The 13,381-nt window shown below is 34.0% G+C and overlaps 1 protein-coding gene across 2 annotated transcripts in view; it reads right to left on the bottom strand.

Annotated features, from left to right (window-relative positions):
* Nucleotides 1-13,381, bottom strand: part of LOC118901982 (activating transcription factor 7 interacting protein) — a 117,108-nt gene that overhangs the window by 85,174 nt on the left and 18,553 nt on the right. The window lies entirely within an intron of this gene.

Below are 13,381 nucleotides of genomic sequence, written 5' to 3'. Positions count from 1 at the left end.
ACTAGCAAACAATCAAATTTAACATCCATCACTAATAGTTAAAAAAAAAAATACTTCAGCATCCACAGTAAAGAATAAAGAACACTAAGAAAAGTAAAGAATGTGGTAGATCTCTTTTAAAGGCATGAATATTAAGTGTACAAGCAGCTACAGAATTCACAGTACTTAACAGTACAAACACTGAAGCCAGACATACCTCTTTGAATACTGGTGTGATCATGTCCTTGTTAAGTTACCTGTCCAAGATATTTATTCTCTCCTTGCCTCAGCATCCTCATCTATGAAATTGAGACTATTATAATGCCTGTCCTCATAAAAATGTTATGGGGATTAAATGAGAACGTAAGTAGAAAGTTCTCAGACATATAAGTAGTCAGTAAGTGTTTCCAGTTTTTATGCAATTATGTTTTAAATGCAAAATAATATATTTCTAAACATTTATATATCTTAATATATAATCTCTGAAATATCTCAAGTGATATTTCAAAGTCTGGAAGGATAAATGCCAAACTAGTTACAGCAGTTCACTTAGGGAGAAGACAGTAGAATATATAGACTTTCACTTAGACTTGCTATATCAGTTTCAATTTTAAAATGAAAATACATTCATGTGATTTTTATCTTAGCAGTTAAGCTCATTCCACTTCCCCCAATCTCTTTCATGCTAATGCTAAACCAGGGCAGCAGTGACATTTATGAATGTGGAAAGGGTAGTGACCCACACAAACACTAAGCTCCAGAAGAGACAGGGAAGGAAGGCTACCATTCAAAACACAAATTCCCAGCATATGCCATGAGCAGCAAGTACCACCTCCTTCACAATCACTTGGGTCAGCATCTACCCAACATAAAATAGGAAAACTCAAACACAAAAATGAGTACAATCAATTAAAAATTCGGGGTGGGGGGGCAGGTAGGGATTATACAAAGGAAAAACAGAAAGATAGGAGGCATAGGGGATACACCCAGAAGCAACAACTTTCACCAAAGAGGAGTTATAGAGAAAAAAAGGAGAGAAGTAAGAAGACAATTCACAGACACCCCCCCCAAAAAAGTTTTCCATAGAAAAGGCCTACTAATTACCAAAACAGACTAAATTAAAATAAGAAAAAAAAAGTCTTTAACACTTAGACATACTGTGTTAAGATTTCAGAAAACCAATATGAGTAAATACTAATATCTTAGAGAGAGTTTTTTAAAAAATCATTTTTAACTAAAAAGGAATAAGAATTAAACTGACATCAGACTTGTCATCAGCAATACTGAATGCTAAAATAAACAACAATATCCTCAAAGTTCAGGGGAAAAGTTATTTTTAGCCTAGAATCCTATTGCCAGAAAATCAACAAGGATAGAAAAACTAAAGGTATTACTTCTGAGCAAAGACTGAGGAAACAGATTATTGCTAACATAATTATATAAAGATATACTACAGACATAAGACAGCAAAAGGCCCTAGGAAGGAACTCGGATAAGGGAAACAGCAGTGCTCCATAAAACAAGTACAACTCGTGGGCAGAGACTGAAATAACTGAGGACCCGCCACCTTTAAAACAAATATTCTGGAATCAAAATCCAAGATAATTACAAAATGGGAGTTAATGGACTTAGAGATTGTGGAATATGGCACAAAAATAAAAAAAACGATCATCTAAAAATAACTTAGGTTTCAAGCTGGGTAAAATATAAATATCATCAAATACGTGCTATAAAAAAGAGGCATACCTTAAAATAGCATAAAAGGTTGAGAACTAAGAGGTGAAAAATGATACATGAGGCAAATGCTAACCAAAAATACAAAAAAAAAAGTTAAGTATACATATAAAGCCTATATATATGTAACATATTAAAAAAAAAAATTCAAATTGAAAATCAAGTAATGGGACAAAAAAGATATTTCTAATTAATAAACGGTACAATCCACTAGAAACATTATCTTTGATGTATCTAAATAATATCGCTTCAAATCACATAAAGAAAAAACACGCTTTTAAAAATTCAGGAAAAGACTAATAAACCCACAAAGACACACCTTTTTCTAAAATCTACAGATAAAAACAAAAGTAATATAAAAAAATGCATTTCTCAATTAACACGCTAGAAAAATAGAAAAATAAATAGAATTGTATATCCAAAAAACCCAGTATACGAATTTTTTATGAACAAAACCAACATACATTAATATTGACTGTGCATGTGGTGACAAGGAAATCATAAATTCCAAGACCACCCCCCAAAAAAAATTCCCACAAGGCCACATTCTCTGGCCATAACATAATACATTTAGATAAACAATAATGAAATGAGAGGGAAAGTTATCTCCTTATAAATTAAAAAAAAAAAAAACGAAGAAAAACAAAACAACTTTGGATTAAGGAAGAAATCGGTGGTAAAAATAATAAAAATGACAAAGTATTAACAAAATACAACCCAGGGAATTCAACTAAAATGATACTCTGGAGAAAACCTTAAATGCATGTATTAATAAAAAAGCACAAACTCAAAAATGCTAGTAAAAGTTATAAACCCAAAGCAAGTAATTACAATAAAAATGGAAAATTATCATGGGAAACTCAATAAAACAGCAAGCAATCAATGAAACCAAAAGCCAGTTCTTTGAAAAGACTACTAAAAGGGGGAAAATATAGCAAGGAGAATCTAAAGAAAGCATAATAAACAATACTAGAAATCATGAAGGAAATATAACTACAAATATAAGGTAATACTCTTGGTTCAAATATTTAAGTATATTAAATGTTATCAATGGAATACATGAAAAAGACTGAGGGATTTTAACTTACCGCAAACGCAGTAAAATTCAACAGTGGGAGGTGGCTGCCAAAAATGTCAATGCAAAGTTAAACTGCTGAACAGAAGTACACAGTCAGAGGAAAGGGACATTTTTTAGTAATACATTTACTTATGAGCATCACAGATAAAGAGAGACTTTTAGGAACAGCAGGATAAACAAGAGGATGACCAGGCTAAAGAAGGACCTAGAACAATGTAGTGTATGAGGAAACGTTGGAAAACAGAGGATATTTAGCCTAGAAAACACAAGGGAATTTTAATGGCTTTCTTTAAATAGTGCAGATCTGTCATGTAAAAAAGATAGATACACAGAGAAAGAGACAGACACAAGGTAGAGGGCAGGAACAAAACAATGAAAGGCCGATTTTGTCTCAAAATCTGCAAATGTTAATTTTTTTCAGATGTCCAACAAAAGAAGGAACTGCCTTAGGAAATTAGAGCCTCTGTCTTCTGTCATTAGAAAGGGTGATGCAGAAACTAGATAATTACCTGTCAGAAATACCAAACAGTAGACTCCCATGCAAAGTGTGATGTTAGAACTACTAGATCACTTAGGTCCATTTCACTTTGAAGATTTCATAAGTCTACACTGCTTGCTAAATAACTTTTGTTGCCTAAGAGGAACACAAAAACTAAAAATTCAAATTTTATCCCCCAGATTTTTGGATCACGCACACTCAACCTCAGCAGTCTCAAAGATTACACATCTTTATGCTCATGGCCTTTATTTTTTTGTCTTACCTGCTTCCTTTTAGGTTTATTTCTCTATAGACAGAATACTCCTCTGTCCTACTTTCCATCATCTTTCTCTTCCATAATCCCCAACTCTAATACCAATCAATAAATTCCTCTGTTTTTTGGTCTAACAACTCCTTGCCTCTTTACCTATATATATAAACCAGTCAGTCAATTCCCACCGTCTTCCCAGCCCAATATTCTCCCAAACAATGGCTCAAGAAAAGTCTGAAAATATTTCCCAACCATGCTCTCCACACCAGGAGAACACATCCAACCTCATTCTTCCATCCAACCTCAAGCACATTAATCAAAATTGATATATTTCTACTATCAGCATTTCTCCAATCCTAGTGAATTTGTTTACTTAGAGGAAACACACCCACAAACATAAATTTTTATACTTCAACAGAACATACATTAAAACAATCATTTTAAAAATCCCTAGCAATACTGTCAAAAGGCAACAGGAAATAGTTCATGCCTCTGAAACATGAGTGTGCCTTCTATCACAGCTGGCCTCTAGTTTTTTTTAAGTACTCAACTACACAGTAGTAACAAATGACGAGCTACCTTTCAGAATCTAGAGAACTGAAGTCCCACCTAAAACTAACACTTTCAGTTTGCAGAAAGAACCTGCTATTTAACTCCCAGAGAAGAAGGCAAAGGCAGAGAACTGCCTAATCTAATTCATTTCCTCCACTTCTCTAAACTAGCCTCTCTAAACTACCACTAGAGTGGTAGCCTCTAAACTACCACTCTTCATTTCATCCAACCTCCTCACCTCCCCACTCTCATCCCCCTAAAATTATTATTAGATCAATCAGTAATATATTTTATCATTGGCCATACTCGTATCAGTATGCATTTCTTTATAAACATAAATCTTCATATCTTTACAGTAATGATTATATATTCTTTATTTTATATAGTTCTTTACGTTTATTTCAATGAGATTTTTTTGTATGCAATTCTTCAGACATACAAAAAGAGAATAATATAACAAATGCCTGTGTACCTTTCACCTACCTTAAGAAATAAAATATTAGATTCACTGGAATTTCTAATTAATACACTCATGTTAGTTTTAAATTCTTAAATTCACTTTGTAAAATGGTGATACATTTAAGTATGTGGAAATGGAAACGAGGATGGTAGGGAAAACTTGACCATGTTATATATATTTATATATATATATATATATATATATATATATATATATACACACATTATCTAATGTATGCCAATGAGCCCCTTGTAAAAACATAAGCATTCTGATTTTGATGAAGTCAAAGGGGTACATTTAAACTAAAACTTTATAGTTTAGTAAGGTTACAAAATGTCATCGCTCCATATGTACCAGTTGGTGTCACTACAACGGAGAACACAGTAACAGGACTATAATGAAGAGAGACCTAAAACTGATTTCTATGTAATATGAATATATTGTATGCATGAGTAATATTCACATATGACACCCACTGTTAATTTCAATTCGAACCTGAGGAAAATTAGAGAAGGCGAAAATAATATTTTTTTAAAAATCAATTCCAAATATGACATTCAGAATCTCCTGAAAATTAACATTAAACAATCTAGTAATCCTGGTATTACTAAAACTAAAACAAAGAAAAACTTCCCAAAGGTGAGAGACAGATGTTAAGGCCTGAGGAGGGAGGGGAGGCAGAAGGGTTATCACAGAAAAAGGACCTGAATCTCTTACCTGTGGGCAGCTTGATACTGTGAAAAAGACTTCCTCTTCTGTTAACCACTGCTACTCAGTTCATCTGTATAAGCATTAAAAGCTAATGCAGATTTCTAGATCAGCCTTTTTGAGCCTGAATTCCTCGTTTGGTAAATATTCATTAAAAATAATAATAATAATAGGACTACAGTAGATTGGCTACATATTAAAATTCCTTTCAAACAGTGGTTCACATCTGTTGTGTAGTTTGTGCAGCAAACATCCCATCAGCCACAAAAGCCAGAAAACATCAGACAGCGTGTCAATGAAGCTCACAGAACACTCAACATACATCTTCCAAAGGACTGTTGCAAGTGAAGATGCCTAGAATCAGAATTCTTTTGTATCGCTTTCTATGCCGCCAACTATTAGGTCTGCAGCAACTGTGTGCAGTTAGGTACCTCCCACATATTACCCAATAGTATCAATAGGCATGAATCTATAAAAGCGGAATAGAAACTTAAAAGGCTTATAGCTTCTTACTATTCCACATATTCACTGGCAATTGTGCAGGTCTCAGTATTCCTATTCTAATGCATCAACTCTGTTCTTTCAGTCCAAGAGGCTGCATTCTTATACATTCCAAACAGAAAATCCATGACACATATTATTTGCTGCCCTAGTACAGCCAGACTGCAGTTACAGCTAGCTGGCGCCAGAAAGAACAATTTACATAAAGCAGTCCTCATTTCATGACCAAACTAAAGAAGAATAGTGCTGAGTAAACCCTCCCCCATTCGTTCCCCAACAGGCACTGACTGGTTCTAGAATATATCTAGTTATCTATTTACTAATATGATTAAAATCCAGGTAATAAGAAAAAATCAACTTGTAGTTCTTATATAACTGAAATCCCACCCCCACCCCACCAAAAATATTTTTAACCCCCAGAGATATTCAAAAGCCTTAGTTTATTTGTGGCATGGGCCAATATAATTACATAAATCCAATGACTGCTATTTTTAACAATCATTAAAAATATAAACTATAATTCATATTAGCTAAAAGCTGTCCTCATTCTACTCTACAGCTGCCTTTCAAATTTAACTAATCACTTAAATAGTAAATGATCATTAAATAGATGTGCTCTTAGAACCAAATTGCTTTATGTTTCACCAAATATAACAAGACAATACATCTTCAGGTATCACTGCTATGATGCTTAAATAATTCAACATATTTACCACTAGTTAATACTACTAAAGCATGCACTGAATATCAAAACTCAGGCATGTTATATTACAAATATCTACACAAGAACATATTCTGTGTGGCATATTCTTTTTTGAACCTAAATCATTTGTGTATTGTTTGAATTGGCCAGATCTGACTGGGCAAGAGTTGAATCATTATCTATGAAAGTCCTCTGTTTAAAATTTTTTTTATAGTTACTTTATGACCTACTAATAAATAGTTCTATACCTCCATTTCTATTTTTCCACTACTTTATTGAGTTTAAATATATTAAATTTCATTTTCAAATAATAAATGCGAAACTAGTTTAGTGCCACATCTAAAATGGTAATAAAATGAAAAGTATTTAATACGCTAACTAGGGTTTATCCAAAATATGTTCCTTATTTTTAATCTTATTTTCAGCTCTCTTAAAACATAGGTCTTAAATTATCCCTATTACACAATAAGGATAATAAGGCTCTAAATAGGGGAATGATAAAGTTACATATCAACAGGAATTGGTAGACTTCTAATATGTGGATAATCCTAAATGTCACCCACATTATCTTTGATAAGCAGTAGTAGATTTCCTCAAACAACTATACTCTCTTCTTAGGATCTGTGCCCCACCAGTGGTAGATGAAGGGACAGGGACAAATGCATAATAAGATGGTGTAACTTCATATAGTAGACCCTGTATAAGCAACACTTTGTGGAAGGAAAGGTCTTATACCAAAAGAACAATTGATCATAAAATCTCAGAGTTGGAAATCATCTAAGTATTGCATTCCTTCCATTTTTAATTTTGCTTCCTCCTTCTCTCTTTCTACTTTATACACACAACTATTTGAATAAAAGTACCTAAAATCCTTTAGTCCATCAGAAAATATAATGTTAATAACAAGTATTTTAGATACTGTTTTTGAAAGCCAAATAAGTTAAACAATCCCCTCACAATGAATTAATCATAAGAAGCTCAAATTCTCTACAGCCTGCTTAAGTGCCAACAATGGAAGCTACCAATCTAGCTCAGTGTTTCTCAGACTAACAATGGTAAAGACCCAATGTTTTATTTCCAATCCATTACATACCAATATTCTTGTAAAATACAATGAAAATGAATTATTTGGAAAAAAAGGCATATAAATTAAGCCTTTTTCTTATTTGATCTAACTGATATAAAATTATTTTATTAGATTGATGTAAAATTTCTAGACACTTTTTTTTTCTTCTAGACACTCTTAATTTCAGTTATCTAATGGAGAACCAGGAACAGATGAACTGATCAGAACTGACCTTGAACTGATCCACAGAACACATTCTGAGTAGGGCTCACCTAGGCACTACTTATCCCATCCTAACCGCCCCCCCCCCCCCCCCCCCCCCCCCGCATTCTCAATCTCTCAGCATTGTAAGCATCTCATATTTACTTCTCTCTTCCTTTTTTCCCTGCCCCAATGTAAACTCCTTGAGGGCAAGGGATCTTGTGTGCCTGCCATCAAAACAGTGCCTGGGGGCTTCCCTGGTGGCGCAGTGGTTGAGAGTCTGCCTGTCAATGCAGGGGACACGGGTTCGAGCCCTGGTCTGGGAAGATCCCACATGCCACGGAGCAACTAAGCCCGTGAGCCACAACTACTGAGCCTGCGCGTCTGGAGCCTGTGCTCCGCAACAAGAGAGGCCGCGATAGTGAGAGGCCCGCGCACCGCGATGAAGAGTGGCCCCCGCTTGCCGCAACTAGAGAAAGCCCTCGCACAGAAACGAAGACCCAACACAGCCAAAAATAAATAAATAAATAAATAAAATTTAAAAAAAAAAAAAAAAAACAGTGCCTGGCAAATAACAGGGGCATAATAAATATTTGTTAAATTTGTTGAATCAATTGATCAATTCACAGTCCATTTTTGTTTTCACTCTATCATGCTGCCCTAGCACAAATAAGAATTCTTGTTTTGTCCCCTTTAGGTTCTTTGAAGTCTTCAATTCGAGATTTAAACACCTTGCTCTCGGGCATTTTTACTGTATTATCAGCCAGGTCCCTAACAATCCCCTCTCCCTAAAGATCCTTTTCTAAAGTATCCAGTACCCCAGATTTCCCCCCAATTTCATAATGATTGAAAAAAGAAACACAGAGAAAAAAAAAATCTGTGCTGGAGGAAACCTTGTGAGGAAAAAATAACCAATCTTACTCACACTTAATTTGTATCACACATACACTAGGTACTTTGTTATGCCCATTTAAATCCCAGTATCAACTCTGTATGGTACTTTATCCCCATTTTAAAGATAAGAAAACTAAAGTTCTGAAAATAAGCAACTAGCCTCATCCCATAAAAAATAACGCATAAGACCTATTGAGCACTTACTATAAATAGCCATTATACTTTGAGCACTATTATACACTTTTCATATAAACTTCTAACTAGTGAGTGGAAGAACATGAATTCACCTTGACTCCAAAGTTCGTGTTCTTCCCTGTAGTCCAACCACCTCCCTTGTTTAATGGTCACAGAATGGCATTAAGAGCTTAAATAATTTATCCAAACTATACAACTACTCACTAGCAGCACCAAAACTATCATTTCCTGACTTCTATACTAACACTTTCCACTTTGCATGCCATGATACTTGTATGTCAGCAAAAGAAAACACCAGTCAGATGACTCCACTGGGCAGCAGTGCCTGGTTTACTTCAGCAGGGAAGGTAGAAGCCCTCAGGCAGATGCAGAAGCAACTCCTTTCTCTGGTGTTAAACTCCCTCCTTCATTAAGCTCAAAGACTCATTGAGTCAATAAGCACTATTTTCATCATTTCCATATTCACACATTAATGTCCAATAACAGACTGTTACAAATTACCAATGAGAACACTTAGTGAAAGTTCTAACCTGAGCAATTTATTAAAAATCCCTTCTTTGAATAAACTTTAAGCTTTCTCCCAAATCACTTTCTCTTTCGGGAGTGTAAGAAGTGGAAAACAGGGGAGCCCATGAGTGTTTCCTGTGCAAGTTAACTGGTTTTTCAACTTTCGCTAAAGCTTTCTCTCTAATTTGAAAGCCATTTTCCAAAAATGAGTAAATTTCTTTCAGCACTTCCCTAGAGTTACCTATGTCATGGTATTACATGAATGCTAAGAAGCTGGCTTTTACTCTGGAAAATGTGGAATTCAAATTTAAATCAGATCATTATTATACACCGCCAACGTTTCACGGATCATCAAGGTAGTCTTCACATAGTTGAGATGGTCAATGTTTTGTAAACAGAAGTGAAATTTTAACGAAAATGACAGCCTCTGAAATTATCTAGCCTAGTGCAGTTAAGAAAACTTTCTTTTAGGAACTTACTCACTTTCAGTGCTAAAATTTCTTAGCTCAATCAATTTAGGCAAAAATCTTTAATAAAGTTCATTTCATTTACCTGTTCAGGAAACTGCACATCTTGAATATAATTTAACATTTTTTTATTCAATATCATCATTAAGAACATTAAGTCAATAAATAGTGATGTCTTTAATAGTGATAACATGTAAAGAAAAGAGAATTTATTATCACATTAAAAGACCTCAAGGAACTTGTATGTTTCTAGTTTGTATTTTTTTAATCGCTTCACTTTCAACCAATTGTCAGTTTTTCCTGATGTCACTGGATCTCCTTCAATCAGCCAACAATGGTACTCTAATATAAAAATCAGGACAAGAAAAACGTTAGCAATGTGCCGTATCTTCTAAAGAGTAAGCTGACTTTACGTATGCTATCTCTCCTACCAAGTGAAGTAGGTTAGATTTTACTTATGTTTACTTTCTTCTGGATGAGAAGCTGTATTTTAGATATTAAAGGTTGCCAACAATCTGTCAAGTAAGTAGGATAGGGATTTAAAAGGAACAGCTCTCAGGGGCCCAGAAGGTAATGTGAATCAATGAAGAGGACCAGCTGTGTGGAGTAGGCCCTATCTGAAGGATACAGTAGCTACTCAACTGTAGGTTATTTTTCTCAAGCAAAAATACATTTCTAGCACTGCCCAATATTCTATTTTCTGAAAGATGAGACATGCAGATTTTTGTGTAAAATCTGACAACTTTAAATGTTAACTAGAGAAATACGACAGTGGTTCAAGGACAAAAGAGGTCTGCTGGCTGCCAGTTTGTGGCCACTGAAAGAGAACTCTACTGTAAAGATTCTCATTTGTACTGAAACATATAAAACTCTAGGCCCTGAATTCACATCATCTCTGTAGAGAAGTTATTTTCTCACTGCATATTTGGACTACTCCGCCAGACTAGAACTGAAACATTTCTCCTACTCTGATTCTGTAATGACAACATTCTATATTGGCTTTACTTAATAAACACATCTGCCACTACCCACATACAGCAAAGGATGGCTAATTTATTTAACAGAGTAGAACCCAGGAGTGCAAACATGAATATATCAATTACCAAGTGGATGCTTGGTAATTACTTCTTGCTTCTGAGCATGAGTTCTGCTTTTTGCTACTTCTTGCTTCTGAGCATGAGTTCTATGAGAAATTTCCCATTCTTTCTAAACATACCACATTCCCTGATCCAATCACATTTGATAAAGTATATGACATCTGAGAAGCAAAGAAACTGAAGAGCATTCAAATACTACTGGAAAATTAGCATGCCAGATATTTGTAGAGTATTTCCTGGTACTATTCAGAAACATTATATAAACTAATCTTCAACACATCCTTGCCAAACAGATAGGATTTTTTTCCTCCATTTTGTACATTAGGAAATGAGAGTCAGAAAATGGAATGAGTTGGCCAATATAAGAAAAGGGTAGCAAAAATAGAATTCAAATTTTGGTTTGAACTCTTGGTCAGTGTTCTTTCCACTACCTCAACATTTCTCTTAAAGGTTTATGCTAGTGAAATGGCTTGTGAAAAAGGGTAAACAAATGGGGAGGACAAGAAGTGACAAAATAATAACATAACACCTCAATTACCCAGCACCCAGATTTATTATGCCCTCAATTATTCAGCGTAATAGCTAACCTGGAATTCAGCATAGAAAATTTGAAAACTGTCACCAACCCCAAAAGTAATAATCCCAGTGAGGTCTAGTTTATGTTTATAGTTGCAAAAATGCAACATGGCACTGAAAGAATTAGCAATAACATCCTGAGTAACCACAGAGTGTTGGTATTACCCCATGTATAAGTAATAATCAGTGGATTCATCTTGTGGAGGGGAGGGTGGATGTAAATATTACAGTCCACAATAGAAGGCAAGAAGAATGGATCATTAAAATTTCCCTGAGGTCCTACTCTGAAGGTTAACATAAATTGATCAATAATTTCAACCTGGCCAGTTTCTCTCCAGCAATAAAGAATATCAAACCAAGTAGCTGGTTTACATGGTATGCAATTTTTGAAATCCAGTGAGCTGTTCATACTATGAGAGGCAAAAAAAATAAGAGTGATTAGAGTCACAGCACATTCACTTTCCTATGTCATACTCACTCTAGGGCACAACCTTACTGAAGTGAAATGCACAATGGATAGAACCTCTCACATATATTGGATTTGTCACGCATATTGGATTTGTTGTTCTTTTTCCCTTTCAGGAGCAAGCTCCTATATACATTTACATAAAGAAATGTTCAGATTATGAGAATCCATTATATCACACAAAATAGTCCTAACAATGTTACAAAGCAATAAGTTAATGGAAGTAAAATAAGCATACTACAGCTGTTGATAAAACTGAGCTAATTATTCCAAAAACATTTTAGGTCACTGAACAAATAAATACTGATTAAGTTAGGAAAAACAATAATGTTCCTAAAAAATTTTTAAAATAAGAACAAGTAAAAACACAATTTCGGGGCAAGGCAGCAATTTTAAACTGTTAAATCATGTAAATATAGAACTTATATACTACCTTCATGAAAATTTGTAAGTCAAAAAAGAACATGAAGAATATATGTTCTAGAATACTTCTCAAACTGAATTCCATAGTCCCTTAGCGCCTGGATGTCTACAATTAAGTGACCTAGATCCTGACACTAATAATAAGATCATAATTGTCATACATGATCTGGTTTCAAACCTTTATTTTCATTGTAACAGCCTAACTGTTCTCATTTTATTAAGAAAATTAATAAGTAAATGTTATAAATTTACATTATAAAATAATTACACAATAATAAAATACCACACATATATCCCTTTAATATACTGGGGTCCTTCATAAGAATTTAAGGTGCAAAAAGTTGCTGTCTTTTAAAAGTTTCTGTATTTAGAAAGATCAAAACTTACTGTTCTATGTCATATTAGTCAGGGATATATTCATAATACTCTACTGACAAAGCTAGAGGAATGCACAATACCATTTAGAAAAAATTTTATTAAGTACTGCAATTCAAACATCAGTGCTTTAATTACAACTAACTGTTGTGCTATCTGCAATAATACATGAATAAAAATTTCATTCTCCTACTTTCTGGGTCACTATGGACTTACAATATCTCAATAAACGTTTCTATTGATACTTCAGAAAAATGTTAAGAAAGCTTTTTGAAAATTTTGAAACTAAATTTACAAAATTATTGAGTCATTACTTTTAAATATATCACAGATTTTAACTAAGATAAGGTGGACATCAACAGTTAATATCACTTAACTAAAAAACTGAGATTTACTTCAGCCCTGTTGTATAAGCATACATTAGATACAAAGAAAAAGGGTATCCAGACCTAGAAGATGTGAACTCTTTCTAAATTCAAAATCTGAATCTGAATGCCAATTTAAGCAAAAAATAATTAGGATGAAAAGTTAGCCCCATCAAAAATGTGAAAGAATTGGATGGCTGGGAGGAGGCAGCATAATGAGAAAGAATTGAAACCCATAGTAAAAAAAAAAAAAAATCTACCAGTGTTAAAAATTTGTTTATTTTT

This window comes from Balaenoptera musculus, chromosome 10 (assembly GCF_009873245.2).
Source record: "Balaenoptera musculus isolate JJ_BM4_2016_0621 chromosome 10, mBalMus1.pri.v3, whole genome shotgun sequence".
NCBI classification, from domain to species: domain Eukaryota; kingdom Metazoa; phylum Chordata; class Mammalia; order Artiodactyla; family Balaenopteridae; genus Balaenoptera; species Balaenoptera musculus.
This window is presented reverse-complemented; position numbering and strand designations above follow the sequence as displayed.